The sequence below is a fragment of the Ursus maritimus genome (genome assembly GCF_017311325.1).
Source record: "Ursus maritimus isolate PB19 chromosome X unlocalized genomic scaffold, ASM1731132v1 scaffold_X1, whole genome shotgun sequence".
In the NCBI taxonomy this organism is placed as follows: domain Eukaryota; kingdom Metazoa; phylum Chordata; class Mammalia; order Carnivora; family Ursidae; genus Ursus; species Ursus maritimus.
Genome location: NW_024423319.1, coordinates 25511968 through 25517178, shown reverse-complemented (window position 1 = coordinate 25517178; position 5211 = coordinate 25511968).

The window sequence follows — 5211 nt, the reverse complement described above, 5'->3', positions numbered from 1 at the left end:
GTAAATACATATACTATATAAATATATATTGTATAATGTATATAGAATATGTAATATTACATAATGTAATATATATTATTATACATATATAATATATAATAATGTAATATTATTCCGCCATCTAAAAGAATGAAATCTTGCCATTTGCAACGATGTTGGTGGAGGTAAGGCATCTTATGCTATGTGAAATAAGTCAAAGAAAGACAAATACCATATGATTTCACCAAAATGTGGAATTTAATAAACAAAACAGATGAACGAATTGGAAGGGAGAAAAAAAGAGAGGGAAGCAAACCATAAGAGACCCTTAACTATAGAGAAGATACTGAAGGTTGATGAAGGGGATGTGGGCAGGAAATGGGCTAAATGCATGATGGGTATTAAGGAGGGCAATTGTTGTGTTAAGCACTGGGTGGTGTATGTAAATGATGAATCACTAAAATCTGTTCTTGAATTTAACATTACAGTATATCTTAACTAACTAGAATTTAAATAAAAACTTGAAACAACCACTACAAAAAGAAATCTTATGAAATCTAGAATGTTATATTAATATCACACAAAGATTTCAAGGTAAAGAATATTATCAAAGATAAAGAGATGTAGTTCATAATGATAAAGGGATCAATTCATGAGGAAAACACAATACTAGATAAGTAAAGGTAGAAGACCTGAAAAACACTAATAACCACTTAAGTGGCATTTATAAGACACTACCAAGATATATAATATGTTTGACAATTAAAAAGTCTTAATAAGTTTCAAAGGAATGCAATGAAACAGAGTTTGTTTTCTTAGCCCAAAGAAATTAAATTAGAAATCAATAACAGAAATATATTAGGAAAATCCCTAGTTATTTAGATATTAAAAAAACCAAATATTTAAATAACCCATGGTTTAGAGACGAAATCACAGGGGAATTAGATTAAGTTTGGAGCTGAATGAAAATGAAAACCTAGCATATCAAAATTTTTGGAATATAGCGGAGACAGTATTTAGAGGGATAATACATCATGACTAATTGGGTTTATCCCAGGAATATAAGCTTGCTTTGACATTTTAAAATCAATTATATTTCACTGTAATAACAGAATAATAAAAAAAATTATCCTTATGGATGCAGAAAAGTGAATTTGACAAAATTTAACACCTGTTCCTGATAAGAACTTCCAGCAAGTTAGGAATAGGAAGAAACCTCCTCTGCCTGATAAATGTTCTCTACAATAAATAAAATAAAGCAAAACAACAAGAACATTGTTGATAGAAATTAAATTAGACCTAAATAAATTGAGCCATATACCATGTATGTAGACTGCAAGTCTGAGTAGTTTAAATATGTTAATTGCTAGGGCACCTGGGTTGTTCAGTTGGTTGGGCCTCAACTCTTGGTTTTGGCCTAGGTCATGGTCTCAGGGTCATGGGCTGGGGCCCTGTGTCAGAGTCTGTGCTCAGCCAGGAGTGTGCTTGTCCCCCTCCCTCCCCCTCTGCCCCTGCCCACCCACCCCCTGCTCATGCTCTTGTACTTTCTCTCTCTGTCTCTAAAACAAATGAATAAATAAAATCTTTAAAAAAAATAAATGTGTCAATTCTCAAATTGATCTATAGATTCCATACAACCCCAAATAAATTCCCATCAGGTTTTATTGAGAAATTGATAATTTATTTTAAAAGTAATATGAAAATGAAAAGGCATTACATTAACCAAAACAGTTTTGAAAATGAGCAATAAATTTGGTGAAATGACACTGGTTTGAAAACTTACTCTAAAGCTATCTCTTTAAAGATGATTATGTATAGATCATATTGATCCAGGAAACACAAGGGTCCAGATATAAACCAGACATATAACGAATTGATTTTTAACAAAGTATTAAGATAATTCAGCAAGGGAATGGATAGTCCTTTCAGTAAGTTAATGGTGCTGAGTTAACTAAATATCAATTTGGAAAAAAAAAGAACCTTGGCCTTTACCTCACATTATATACAACTAAATTCAAAATGGACCATAGGCTTTAGTGAAAAAGCTGAGTACCAATCATCTAAATGAAACCATAGGAAAAATCTTTGTGACTTTGAGATAGGCAAACATTTCTTAGAGGGAATTAAAGTGCTAACCATAAAATTAAAAAAAAAAAGATGAATTGAATTTCATGAAAATTAAAAGTTATTTTCCTTGAAATACAATATCATGAAAATGAAAAGGCAAGCTCTAGACTGATAGAAAAGATTCTCTAATTGACAAAGAACTAGTATCCATAATATGTAAAACAAGAATAACAACAACCCCAAAAAGCTCTCTCACAACTAAATATTAAGAAGAAAAACAGTTCAATACAATTTGGGAGAAATATTTGAACAGAAATTTCACCAAAGAAGATATATGAATGGTAACTAAGCACATGAAAAGATTCTCAACATCATTAATCATTAGGGGACTACAGATGATAACTACAATGTCATACTACCTCACACGTACTACACTAGAATGGCTACAATTAAGACTGAAAAGTGTTAGCGAGGATGGGGAGCAACCAGGAATGTTATGGATTGTTGGCAGGAGTATAAAATGGTATAACCACTTTGGATACCAATCTAATAGTTTCTTATAAAGTGAAACATATGCCTACCATATGACCCAGCCATTCTACTCCTAGGTATTTATTTACCCAATGGAAATGAAATCACAGATCTATAAAATGACTCGTACTCAAATTTTAATAGCAACTTTATTCATAATGGCCTATAACTTGAAATCACCCAAATAACCTTCAATAGGTGAACGGATAGATACATTGTGCTGTATCTGTACAATGGAGTGCTACTTATTAATAAAAAGGAACAAACTCCTGATACACACAAAAATGATAAATCTCAGAAACATGATGAATGAAAGAAGCCAGACAGAAAATAGAACTCTATGATTTCATTTACGGGAAGTTCTGGAACAGCCAAACAAACCTTTAATGAGGGAAATCTTATCAGTGGTTGCTTAGGGCTAGTGATTTGGATGGGGGGAAGGATAAGTGGTTTTTTTTTTGTGGGGGACAGTGATGTAAATGTTCTTGATAGTGGTAGTGGTTAAATAAGTATATACATGTCAGAATTCATCGACTTATGCAATTAAAATGAGTGCTTTTTATTTTGCATAAATCATATTTAAATCAAGTTGATTAAGAAAGAAGAAAATCCAAGTAGGCAAAACAGAAAGTACTGCTCTGTTTTCAAACTATACCTATCCTTACAGTTTTAGCAATGGCCTCCTAGGTACAGGCTCCTGATTTCTTACCCTCAGGTTGAGCATCTTTAAAAAGGGGACAGTCACAAGGGGAAAATCTGAGGACTTTCTATGGTTATTGAGAACATATACATGCTATAATATATTGTGTATGTTATGGAAATTAAGGAAATTAAAATTATTTTATATAGAAATAATCTATCAAGAAATTATCAATCACTTGGGGTGCCTGGGTGGCTCAGTCGTTAAGCGTCTACCTTCGGTTCAGGGTGTGATCCTGGAGTTCTGGGATCGAGCCCCACATCAGGCTCTTCCACTGGGAGCCTGCTTCTTTCTCTCCCACTCCTCCTGCTTGTGTTCCCTCTCTCACTGGCTGTCTCTCTTTCTGTCAAATGAATAAATAAAATCTTAAAAAAAATTTACATTTCTTTATTAAAAAAAAAGAAATTATCAATCACTCAACATCTATTAGAATTTCAAAAATCCAGAATACTGACAACCAAACGCTACTGAGGATGTGGAATAATAGTACTTCTCATTAATTGCTAGTGGAAATGCAAAATGGTATAGTCGCATTGAAAGATAGTTTGGCTGTTTCTTACAAAACTAAACATACTCTTAGAATGATCCAGCAATCACATTGTTTGGTATTTACTCAAATGTGTTGCAAAATTTTATCCACTAAAAAAACTGCACACAAATGCTTATATAAACTTTATTCATAATGTCTAAAACTTAGAAGTGACCGAGATGTCCTTCATTAGGTGAATGGTAAACTTTAATACACCCAGAATATTATTTAGTGCTAAAAAAATGAGCTGTGAGCCATTAAAAGGCATGGAAGAAACTTAAATGCATATTATTGCACTTGGTCTTAAAGTAGATATGCAAAACTCACATCTTGACCGGTTCTTTTTTTCCTATAATTTTTTCCATTTAGTTAAGAAGACTGCTAAAATAACCACATTGGCTATATTTTTAATTGATTTGTTAACACCCACTCTGGGAATACTGCATATTTCCTGAGATTTTCACCTTCAAAATGATGAATATTCTTATTTTTCCAGTTTTATTTAAATTCCAGTTAGTTAACATAGAGTATAATATTAGTTTCAGATGTATAATTTGGTGATTCAACACTTCCATGTGACACCCAGGGTCCATCACAAGTGCCCTCCTTAGTACCCATCACTTATTTAACCCGTCCTCTCACCCACCTCCCCTCTGGTAATCATCAGTTTGTTCTCTATAGTAAAGAGTCTGTTTCTTGGCTTTCCTCTCCCCCGCTGTGTTCGTTTTGTTTCTTAAATTCCATATACGGGTGAAATCATATGGTATTTGTCTTTCTCTGACTGACTTATTTCACTTAGCATTATACTGTCCAGCTCTATCCACATTGTTGTAAATGGCAAGATTTCATTCTTTTTATGGCTGAGTAATATTCCATTGTATATATACACCTGTCCGTTATCCATTCATCAGTCGATAGACATTTGGGCTTTTGCATATTTGGGCTATTGTTGATAATGATGCTATAAACATCGGGGTGCATGTATCCCTCTGAATTATAAAATAATGAATATGCTTTCTTTTATTCTGTACAAATGTTAGGTATTTCAAAAAGGAAATACCAGCATCTCTTAATGCACATGCCCAACTTACCTGTTTTGCACTGGCTATATACTTTGTTTTTTCCCCCAACAACTTTGATTTTATTAACGTTTTTGAAATACACTTGAACATTTTATTTTTTATTTTTTTTCATTCACCCATTCATTTATTCACAATTCACTAACATATGCTATAGGGCAGGTGCAAGAATCTCTCCCCCACCTGTATTGCAGAAGCCATGGATTTCTTCTTTTTCTTGGAATTCACCCCCTCTCCAATCCTTTCCTCTTTTATTTTTAAATGATAATTTTTATTATGTTATGTTAATCACCATACAGTATATCCTTAGTTTTTGGTGTAGTGTT